Raw genomic sequence first — 12158 nt, forward strand, 5'->3', positions numbered from 1 at the left:
AGAGCTACGAAGTCCTGTTATTTTATAAACAGTGAATAAGTTGCTACTTCAAACAGATGATGAGCTTGTTAATTGGCGTTAGGCCATGCAGACATGAAGGGAATTTGTATGAGAAGCAAATTAAGATTACTCTCACTGTCAAGTTGTTCATGGTTCTCATAAACACTGTATACATATTTATCTTTATTGATCATTACTGAATGAATCTTTGACTATTCAGAGTATGAATATAAAAAATGGAATCTGTAAGAATGAAGATATATCACTTATTTCTGTAGTGTGACGGGGAGAAGTAGGCCTAATAGTCTCTCTCTTAGTTTTACCTTGAAATGCTCTCAGTAGGGCACGTCTACTTGGCTTTATCAGTGTTTCTGGGACTTACGTGATGCTGCGCCTCCTGGGATACTGCCCCAGTTCAAGCGACTGAGGAGAAAAAGAAAAAAAAACCTTCCCGTTAACTTGAAGACAGATCTGATGTGATATTGGCTCCAATACTATATTTCCTCTCTCGCTCTTCACCTTCCCTCTCTCTTTCTTGAGAGAGATTATTGTTTTCTCCCCAATGTCCTCCTTCCATCTCTCTAATCAACCCTTTCAACTACGCTCGCTATTATCTACCCAGTGCCTCCCTGTCACCCTTGGAAGATTCTGCCTGGAAAAGCAGTGAAATGGGAAGGGAATGCAGGGACTGATGGCAGGCAAAGGGCCAATCTGGAGGCTATGGGGAGTCCAGGGGATGTGGTGATACAAGGCTGATGCCAGTACATCAGCACAACTGCCAAATGGCCTTACTGCCCACTGGCCAGCTGATGTTGTGGTAAATGGGCTTTTCCTGTCACTATTCAGCACCATCCTCAAACAGTTCAACACACAGTAGAGGAAAATATACTAAATAAGTTATTAAGGTGTTTGGTCTAATATTCTCTAATAAGTTGTCAAGCCAATCTTTATTGAAACAATTCTTGATGAAGTTATTTATAAAGTCATTTTTGGTCTGTTTTATGAAGCCACTTTTGCTTTTTTCCTGTGGTAATGTTTTTCATGATGGATGGGTTCTGTAGTGTCACTACACTTTAAGCTTAAACAGTCATTAAGTCAGGTTCACCATCTCAGATTATTCAGAAATATAATAATTAAGGTCAAATATCGAATATAAATTTAACCGAACTGTACTAAACAGTCTAGGTCACAGTGGTAAGGTGGTCACCTTACAGCTAGAAGGTCCTAGGTTTGCTTCCCGGCCTGGTATTTTTCTGTGTGGAGTTTTCATGTTCTCCCTGTTAAGTGTGGGTTTTCATTAGGTTCTCCGGCATCCTCCCACAGTCCAAAGACATGCTGAGGTCTTCCGTCTCTCTTACACCTTTCCCACCAAGAAGAACCAGGTGCTAGTTTGGTACTGGTGGTAGTGCTGGTGCTTAGTTGGTCTGTCCTCCTTAGAACCTGTTTGCTTTTCCACTGGCAAGGAGCCAAGTTAGAGCCACACCATTGCATCGCTATAAAACGTCAGGACGTCACTGCATATGTAGCTGTTTTCCCAACAACGCTCGCGCCAACGTGTTGGTGATAGCCTTTGCTTGGCTACTTAACTTCAACTATGCTTGCATCGATTACATAGCAGTTAAATAAACGCAGTAAGTTGATGATAATATCTATGTTTATCTTTGTAGATGGTCTGAAGGCTGATTGTGAGGCAGAGGTCGCCTGTTGCCTGGACACATTAGCGATTGCGCTATTAGTAGGACACACTCGTACTGGATTTCAGGATGTAACAAAAATTCCACGTGTCCCGGGAGTCATTCCAATACGTCTGAGATCAGACTAGGGACGTCTAAAACCAGAACTAAACCATGAGGCCATTATGAAAATAGCTGCACATTACAAATTGTTTTTACTTCACTGCATTATTCATCATTTGAATAATTTTTTAGACTTCTACTGATGATACAAAATATAGTCAACACATAAATTAGAATGTGTTAGCAAAGACTAAAGCTTGTGTTATGCTTGACATGTCTGTGACGTTTGCATAGTTTTGCATGGACAAATTAGGTCATTTTAACAGCTATGCCCCCTCGCTCAGTCCTTCTCAAGCAGAAAACTCCTGCATTGTGCACCTCCAGATTTTTCTAACAATGCGGATGGAGACGTGTGGAAAACATGGCAGAAGAACAGGAAGTTAAGAAATATAGGCATTTATATGATTCATCACAGAGATGACTGTGATAACCGGCTCATGAACAATTCATGGCGTGAAATTGCAGTCACACTCAGCAAAGAAGAGGAATGGGTGAAGAAAACCTGGAAAAATCTATGCAGCACATGTGAAGCCAAAAAAGAGCATCAAAGGGCAAAGTGGAGATCCAGGGGGAAGCAAAAATGTCCCTGGGATTTTAAGAGTGGAGCTGGCTCTCAACTCTTATCAAGCACAGGGAAACAGACTCAAATCAAGTCTGTGGGCCAACATCTGAAAATACCTGAAATGTGCTTCGACCTTCATCACTCGCATCGGCCTCACAAGCAAACTGTACTCCCCCTCATCTCGCTTCCTACAATTTAAAGGATGAATTGACCACCTTCTCTTCTTTTTCTGTCTCAGCAGTAATAAAAGGAAACAAAGTTCCTCTTCTTTAAAAAGATGACTATGTGTCATCATGTTCTAAGTGGTGAAACAATAGCAAACTTCTTCTACTCTAGTGTAGATGTGTGTTCGTGATACATTGGCCTCTGCAGTTTGGGAGCAGATGCTGCATGGAGTATAAAAGCCACACGTGTTCTCTCATGTTGATTCTGCACATCATATTCATGTTGAAAGCACAATGAAGCCTTAAGAGTTTATTGATTCTTCAAGAAAAATACAATGATTACCATATAGTTCAGTAATATGATTAAATGGGCCATTATTCAACAATGTGGGAAGTTTTGAATACAGGCCCTGTAATGAAATATTGCTGCTACTTTTCTCAGGTTCCATAAGCCATTGTTTCATTGTTTACTAGCTTACCAGCGACTAACTGGCTAGCAACCAATAGTCAATGCCAGCCTCTGATCATGGATGTTGTGCCCATATCATTATTAGCTGGCGTAACGTTCATAGCATTGATATGGGACTATTGTAGCTAGTGTATTCATTGTAGGCTAACAGCTGAGTGTTTGAGAAATAAAACTTCACAGGATCAGTATCAGTGGTCTGCACAAGCACTCTTCGAGCATCGACATCAGTATGCTATGGCAGAGTTTAAAGCCCCAGTTTTTTGGTTCGCTGGTCTGTCACCAAGCACGGAATGCAGCAGGTCAAAATGGGAACTGTTTTGGTCGACCACTGTTGCTGCGTCCCAGCTGCTTTTTCTGGTCCCTGTCGTCCTTTTTAAATTTCTTTAGTTTATTGAGGAGTTGGTCGAGGTTCTGCCCCTACTTGGCTGCAGCCATCTCCTGCTGGATCTTTTCGAACACCAGCTTGGTCCAAGAGGCTTCCTCTAACTTTGACTGAATTGCCAGGAAGCACTGGGTTTCTTCCCCAGACCACTGCTGCTTGGATTGGTGTCTATATTTACCAGTTTTCAAAAACAGTCTTGCAAAAACTCCAAACACTACTACAGCTACTGCACACGACTACTCGCTCAGCTGTTGTTTTAAAAATGGCAGTTCTGCATTTTCACCATTGATCGTTGGTCATGATAACCCCACCTCCAGCCCCTGACGTACTCGGTTCTTAGCTGTGGCCCAGCAAAGAGTGGTGCTTGCAATGCACGAGTTTTTAGAAGCTGGAGCCAGTGCTTTGTTGGTGGAAACACAAGGAACTAGTGCTAAATCAGGCTCTGGCTCCGAACTAGCACTGGAACCAGCTTGGTGGAAAAGGGGTAACAGTTGCCCAGTGATAGACTGGTGACCTGTCCAGGTTACCCCTGCCTTCGCTCTGAGTCGGCTGGGATAGACTCCAGCTCTCCTCAGGATAAAGTGGTGTATAGATAATGGATGGATGATCAGCCCGATAATTTTAAGTCATAAGTTGTAAAACAGCCTCAGATCCCTTTCTAAAGAAATGCAGCAGTAAATTGATGTAGTCTATACAATGTAAGTAAAAAAGTTGAAACTACTTCAGAAAACAAACTTGGTGATGGTGAAAGCTCTAAATCACCACTGTGATGACAACAGTTGCGACTGATGTGGTATGAGAATGGGCAAAATTGACTCCTATGTTTGGATTTGGAGAGAGAAAGAGAGAATTTGCTTTGCCTACTTTAAGCAGCATTGGCTGACCTGGAGACTGTTGGCTTTAACAGCTGTTTTGAGGCCAGAAACCCCTTTATGGTGGATTCAGGCCTCTCTCCTGGAGCACTGTGTAGTTCAGGGTTAGTTGCCTTCTTTAAATATAAAATTATATAAAAAAATTGTGGCTAGGATAAATTGTGCAGAGCAAAACAATCTACACTCAGGCACGGACAGTGCTGCTAGTTTTTTTTTTTTTTTTCATTTTCCAGTAGAACAAATATACTGTTCACTGTGGAACTCGTGCAATTATTGTATGTCACAATCCTGAATAATATGACATTTAAATGATATTGTACAGTGATGTACTCCCTTCTGTTCTGCTTTTACTGTGACCACTTGTAAACACAGACATTGTCAAATCAAAGCCTAATGTGCATAACCAGACAACATATCTTAGATTCAAGTACAAAAGCATGGAATGGGAGGAGCTCTGTGATGACATGGTTCACACACATATGCAAACTAGCCCTACACTGTGCTTTATATATGGCACAAGCATTAAGAATTTATCTTTAATCCTTTATTCAAGCGTTTTACAGTCACATTGGTGGTAGCAGAGTAAGAAATGTGCACTTTAAACTGTGAGCAAATCAAAAATATTAAGAGTCAAATGAGTGTTTGAACTGCCAGGGAAACATGGCACTTTTATGTAAGTTTGCAATCAATTCGGCGGATCAGTGAAATGACTTTGCAAGTCATTCACATTCCTTCATTGCCATTGTATAATACAATGAAATTCAAACACTTGTAAAACGGATCTCAAAAAATAATAACATAATGAAATGATATACATAATGACACACACCACACACACACACACACAAACACACACACACACACACACACACAGAGTGCACATAGGAATTTGTACACATAAAATTTGTTTTTTTTTGTCTGCATTTGTTCTCATTGTTTAACTCCACAAAAGAGGTGTCAACATTGTATGAGATTGATGCATATTTTAGTCTTGCAGCCAAATATTTTAATATTTAGTGCATGTGTGTGACCATCACCAGCCCTCCCTGAAAGCTAAGCAGACATTCTTTATTAGAATTCCCTATTATAAGCCAGGGAGGGCAGTGCTACACCTCAGTGATGTGTGGGGGAAACAAAGACTGGACAGGACGAACAGGATGAACAGGATGAACAGGGATAGAAACTAACAGGCGGTGCTATTGCAATTAAAGATTGTAAGGTGGTGTGTTATTCCCAACTACTAACTATCCATCAATAAAAAAAAATTTGAAAAAAGAACAGAAAACCAAACCAACACAAAAGAAAAAGAGATTCAATAAATAAATAATTAAACAAACGGTACTGAGCACCATAATTGTGGATGTCTTGATAGTTTAGAATAGAATAGAATAGGCCAGAAGAGGATACTAGTGCAAGAGAGAATGAGTTTAGGGTAGAGACTCTGGAGAGATTCTCAGCACATTCTGGCAGGTCCCATCATTCGCTGAAATGGGACTCAGCAGTAGCTGGCGAGACCTGATCAAACATGCAAGTGTGAAGGACCCTGAAGTCCAGAACAGCAATCACGGCAAGGCAGGGCCAAGCCAACAGGGCACCCCTCCCCCCGGGCCGTAGGAGCCACAGGGCGGCGCCCCCAGAGAGCCACCAGGGCCCCCAGAGAGCCACCGGGGCCCCCAGAGAGCCACCGGAGCCACCGTGAACGACGCAAACCTGGAGAACAAGAGGGAGCAGCTACCGACACCCCCAGCGCACCAAGACCGACCCAGGCGGCCCGGGGCACGAGGACCCACCAGCCACCCAAACCCCAACCCCGCCCACCCCAGTCCCCACCAAACCCCCCCCAGGTCCCGGGGACCCCCCAGCCACAGCAACACGGATGATGGTCCACCCCCGCCACCCCATAGCCATAAGGGGGCCGGGTCCCACCAGCGAGGCCATATTAGTGAAATCTCCCCCATTACTCCCTATTAATGTCTCCCGATCCCAGACTGGAGACATTATCCCTGCACCGTGATAGTGTAACCCTGAGTGTCATGTGGTGCATTAAAAGTGGGGAGGCTGGGTGAGGCGTCCAGGGGGCAGGCCAGAGGACCACAGAGGATGGCTACTCTGCAGCCTACCCTGGCCCAAGTTCCCCGAGCCGTCCCAGACCTACCCCCAAGGTATGAGTGTGTGTGGTGCATTAAAAAGAACACATAAAATAATTTGGTAAATTAATAAAAAAGCATGTGTGTCTGTGAGTTATTTCACTTAATGTCCACTTAATGTAGATACACCTATTTAAGAAAATTATTTAATAGACGAGACGTCCTGGTTTTAATTTGCCTGTGGCACCTGCCTTGAGGGTAGCAGTTTGAAGAAATGGTAAGCAGGATGGGATGAGTCCTTGATGATGTTGGTTGCCTTCTGGATGGCAGTGAGATGTATAGATGTCCTCAAGGGCGAGGAGGGGTGAGTTTGTTGTTTTTTGTGCAGCTTTTGTCACCCTGTGCAGAGCCTTGTTGTCAGCTGCTGAGCTGCTGTCATACCACACCAGGATGCCATATGTTAAAACACTTTTAACAGCACAGTGATAGAAGGATAGTAACAGGTGATGAGATTTGTTAATTTTTCGGAGGGATCTTAAGAAATAAAGCTGCTGCTGTACTTCTTTGACAAGGCAGTTTTTATTTTGACTCCATGTTAAGTCATCTGATAAATGTATGCCAAGAAACTGTTTGTCACCTTCTCCACTGCCTCTCTGTTTACCTCGAGGCTGATGTTCATTTTGATTTCTCCTCAAGTCAGTTATTGTCTCCCATGTTTTCCTTGTGTTCAGTACCAGGTTGTTCTCTTTGCACCAGCCAGTCAGCCTCTGAACCTCCTTCCTGTACACTGTCTCATTGTCTCCGCTGATCAGCCCCACCACCATTGTGTCATCTGCAAATTTGATGATGACATTGGTGTTGTGGAACGGTGTGCAGTCTTGAGTGTAGAGAGTCCAGGAAGGGACTCAGAACGCAGTCCTGCGGGAATCCTGTGCTAAGGGTCAGTGTGGAGGAGTGATTCTATGTGATGGAGGCCAAGGTCTGACATTTTCTGGAACAGTCTGCAGGGGAGGATCATATTAAAGGCTGAACTGTAATCCACAAAAATAGCCTGACATACATTGCTGTTTTTTCTAGATGAGACAGTACAGTGTGGAGGGTTATGGAGAATGCATCATCTGTTGATCTGTTTGGTTTATGTACATACTGATGGGGGTCCAGATTGATTGGTAGAGCAGCTTTGATGTGTTTAAGCACTAGTCACTCCATGCATTTCATAATTATTGGCATTACTGCCACCGGCCTGTAGTCAGTAACACCTTTCACTGCAGTCTGTTTGGGTAGTGGCACTATGGTCGATGTCTTTACACAGGTGGGGACGATGCAGCAGGACAAGGAGATGTTAAATATGTCTCTGAAGACCTCAGCCAGCTCCCCAGCACAGTCTTTTAGGACCTTCCCAGGCACACCATCAGGGCCTGCTGCCCTCCATGTATTGATGTGAGAGAGTGTGTGTTGTTCCTCAGCAGTCTGCAGAATGAGTCTGGCTGGTTTGTAGTGAGGCTGGGGCTGTCCAGCTGGTTTCTTGCTTATGGCAAAAGAAGAAGTGGTTGAGGTCCTCAGCAATTGTAGCGCTGTTGTCTTATTTTCATCTCCACTATTGTCTCTTTAATTGAATGCTTTGCCTCCCTGATGAACCAAGGTGAGCACAGCCTCATTTTTAGCTTTATTCCATATTTAGCTAAGAGGGCTTTTACTTTCCGCTGATAATGAAAATGCATTATGATGGAATGTGAATTAAAGAAACATTAAAGAAGGCTAAAATAAATATTTCAGTAGTACCTTTTTGTATTTATAAATGTTCTTTGGTGTGTAACTTTCAAGCTCTCTAGTCTATTTATTTATAGCATAGGTACCACTAATTTATCACACATACAATGCCAGTCCAAAGTTTGGATAGACCTACTTATTATATAGTATATAGAAAAGTACTGACGATATCAGAAATGTGAAACAGCCCAATCAGAACAACTTAGTAACAAAAACATGCAAGCAAAACTTGCTTGTTAATACAAATAGCTAATCATTCAGTCACATGACCACAACTCAATGCATTTAGGCATGTAGACATGGTCAAGACAACTTGCTGAAGTTCAAACTGAGCATCAGAATGGGGAAGAAAGGGGATTTAAGGGACTTTGAACATGACATGGTTGTTGGTGTCAGACAGGCTGGTCTGAGTATTTCACAAACTGCTGATCTACTGGGATTTTCACACACAACCATCTCTAGGATTTACAGAGAATGGTCTGAAAAAAAGAAAATATCCAGTCAGCAGCAATCAATTATATTTTAGCATTAAACATATAATTTTTATTAAAGAACTCAGACATACCGGCAGGTTAACTATTATATAGACATAAAAAACTTTTTAGGTAATCAGCAATACTGTTAAACACCTTACACTGGGTAGTGGTCTAATAAATTTGTTCAGCAGTGTATATACACCAATCAGACATAACATTGTTACTACCTGCCTAATATTGTGTTGGTCCTCCTTTTGTTGCCAAAACAACCCTGGCCCATCGAGGCATGGACTCCACTAGACTTCTGAAGTTGTGCTGTTGTATCTGGTACCAAGATGTTGGCAGCAGATTCTTGAAGTCCTGGAAGTTGCGAGGTGGGGCCTCCATGGATCGGACTTGTTTATCAGCACATCCCTCAGATGCTCGATTGGACTGAGATCTGGGGAATTTGGAGGCCAAGTCAACACCTCAAACTCACTTTTTCTTAAAATTTATTTATTTTTTAATTGCAACAAAAGAGGAATCCTGACAAACTGTTTCTGAGCATCCAGTGACAGCTTTTGCTTTCTTCCTGAACTGTGCCAGTGACATAGTTATACCACACACTTTTTACTTACAAACAGTTGTTTCCACAGAGGATCTGTTGATCTGTAGCTGCTTTGAAATGACTCCTAGTGACCTTCCTGATTTGTTTAAGTCAGTGATTTGCTTTTTCAGATCTTTGCTGAGCTCCTGAGACTATCTCAATGTAGTTTTTATGGCTGAGTCTAATTAGTGTATCAAATGGGCCCTGTTTAGATTGGCTCAGAGGAGTCAGTGGCTGTGGTCAATCGTAAACACTAACAAGAAGTTAAAAGGCTATGCCACGAAGAAAATTTAGCACAATTGTCTACATCATCAAAACTGAATTAAGTTGCTGTATGTATGTTTTTGATTCAGCTGATTTTGTAATATTTCCAGAAGACCCATAATAAATTTATGAATGAACCAAAATGCATTATTGTTTTTTCATGACAAAGACACATTGGTTTTTAATTATTCCATCAGAGAAAGTTAGGTAATAGGACCTACTGGAAAGTCAACAGCACCATGATAAGATAAAGGAGAGGAAAGCTTCAGTTATATGCAGCCCGTCCACACAACACAGGTGGCAGATGCAGCCAAATGAGGCCTTTAACTGTTGCCCTGTCCACTTTACTCACCTGGCCTGGCACAGTCTGACTTCTGCCTGTTTCCAAACCTGAAATCCCACTTGCTTGGTCTCCATTTTCAGTGACAACAAAGTCATCTATGCTGTTGAGGAGTGTCTGAAGGCTCAAGATGTGAAGCTTTCACAAAGGGATAGCAAAGCTTGAATCTTAGTGCACCGAGTACGTTGAAGTTAAGGGAGACTGTGGTGAAAATTTTTGCAAGAACAATCTTTGTCCTGTGATGTTTTCTCGTGAGGCTGAGAACTATTTTAAGTGTCCCAGCAGACCTGTTGGGATCTGTTTGGGGTCATGTCTGGCATGTTTGTCACTGATGAAATGGCTTCTTGCCAGAGGGTTTTTGTCACACAATCCTCCTTAATTATGTGTAACATCCCGGCTCATGACCCCCATATGTTGGATCACAATGTAACACAGATATCTTATTAGTCTTGTGAACCTTAATTGAGCTTGTCTTGTTATTTTTCTCTTCCCTCCACCCTCCCCAGCCCAAGTACTGCTTCTCGTCATCTGTTCTTCCATCCTTCCCATAAATCTCCATCTGTAAGATCGTGGGAAGCTGCTGAGGTTGGAGGTAAGGATATTTGCTGCATCACACAACAAGAATGTAAGAAACTTGATTGCAGTTAAAATAAGCATTATATGTTGTGTTCACGTCCTGTCTTTCAGTTTACACTGTTGCACACTCAGAACTCCAACATATCCAACAGCTTTACCATTCCCAGTGTTGCACACACCACATTTATAGTATTCTGCAAGAGTGCTGTTTAATGAATGTTGTTTCTTGTTGTGTACTAATGAGCAAACTGGAGGCACAGAAATTTTGGAAGCTAAAGATTTTGATGATTTGGATTTGGTGATTCTTAGTTTAAATTCCCAAACTTCCAGTTCTTGCAGACATGGCACTGTGATCACTGGGGATAGATTAATGTCAGTAATGCTGAGACCATCACAATGTTAGTGCAATCATTAACAGGAATAGTGTTTGTCACACAGTAAAATGGCCCTTTTAGCACTGGTTGTGGTCAAGCATGAGACTGTAAAAGAAGTCCTCTGCCGGTAGTAACAGTGTTTTGAATGACAATTTTTTGTCATCACATATGAATACATAATATTCAAACATTGGAAAAGTTTGACACAAAAATATTTATTTATTTATTACTGCATTTGGACATAGCCTCCAAAAATCAGTTGGCAGTTATCTTCATTACTAATAACCATTACATATATTGAAAACATTTGTTAAACCCCTAACAAGTATGTTCAATTGAAACGTAAGCCACAATGCAGGAAGATCCCTTCTTGCCATATCCAGCATAAATTTAATTGGCAAATCAAGATGTGGTATTTAGCCAGCAGCAGGTATTTAACTCTTTGGTCCATCAGTAAAAGATTGTTGAGGTATTGAACCCAGAGTAGCTTTGCTCTCTGTCAGTATGGATATTCTTAATTCAAACAGCTGTGTTTGTGTTGCTCCATGGTTCACTCACTCGCAACAGTGTGCAATGGGGTGTTTTTCTGACAGCTGGTGGACATGGTGCACGTCGGGTGGCCACTGCCAATTAAGAAAGAAATAATAATAAAATGTAACACTGTCTTTGGTCTTCTGTTTGTCATTTTTCTTTCAACACAATACGTGTTTGGTAAAGTCTTTTTTTTTTTCACAAGAATCCTGTGAAACTTCCTACCCCAGCAGTCAGAGATGCTGTCATGTTTCCTGACAGACAAAGGGTTGGTTTCACCTGTAGAAACTCAGTGGTGTGAAACTTTTAGTGACTATAGCTCAAGAGAGACGCAAATAATTATGTTATTGCCATGAGGAGTTGTGCACTGCCTTGTTAATGCCAGTTGTTGCTATAATTGTGTCTAATTTAAAATAATTGATTCTTTTCAGAAACACCTATGATAAGTGTGGTATCAGTTGGTATTTGGTTACATTGGACTCTGTGCACTTTGCAGTGTGTAAAGAGTCTGATTTGGTTCAGCGTGTAGCTTGTGTCAGTACTATTTTGTAGAGCTCTGTATTTAGTAACAGCAGGTTTGGTGGTTCTCTTCTGCATCTCTAAAAAGTTTGCATGCAAGGTTTTCCATGGTAAAGAATAGAATAGAATAGAATAGAATAGAATAGAATAGAATAGAATAGAATAGAATAGAATAGAATAGAATAGAATTTATTGCCATTTGCACAGGTACATCACAGTACAGGTACATTGGAATTCTTGTACATGACTCCGAGTCAAAATAAGAATAATTTAGTAACAATTACAGAGAAACAAGAACCCTGAAATAAATCATACTAAAGTTTATATTAATTAGATTAACTACAGATATTAGCATAAATAGAGAAATAGGTTAAAAAAAAACAAAAATAT

The 12158-nt window shown here is 41.4% G+C and overlaps 1 protein-coding gene across 3 annotated transcripts in view; it reads left to right on the plus strand.

The window, feature by feature from the left end:
- The window catches only part of fhit (fragile histidine triad diadenosine triphosphatase), a 225723-nt gene that overhangs the window by 20183 nt on the left and 193382 nt on the right, over positions 1–12158 (plus strand). For all 3 annotated transcript variants that reach the window (XM_055010876.1, XM_055010877.1, XM_023276681.3), the window contains exon 2: positions 10275–10360. The gene's annotated coding sequence lies outside the window, so the exon portion shown is untranslated. The remainder of the gene's footprint in view (positions 1–10274; positions 10361–12158) is intronic.

Source organism: Amphiprion ocellaris, chromosome 5 (assembly GCF_022539595.1).
Source record: "Amphiprion ocellaris isolate individual 3 ecotype Okinawa chromosome 5, ASM2253959v1, whole genome shotgun sequence".
Lineage (NCBI taxonomy): Eukaryota > Metazoa > Chordata > Actinopteri > Pomacentridae > Amphiprion > Amphiprion ocellaris.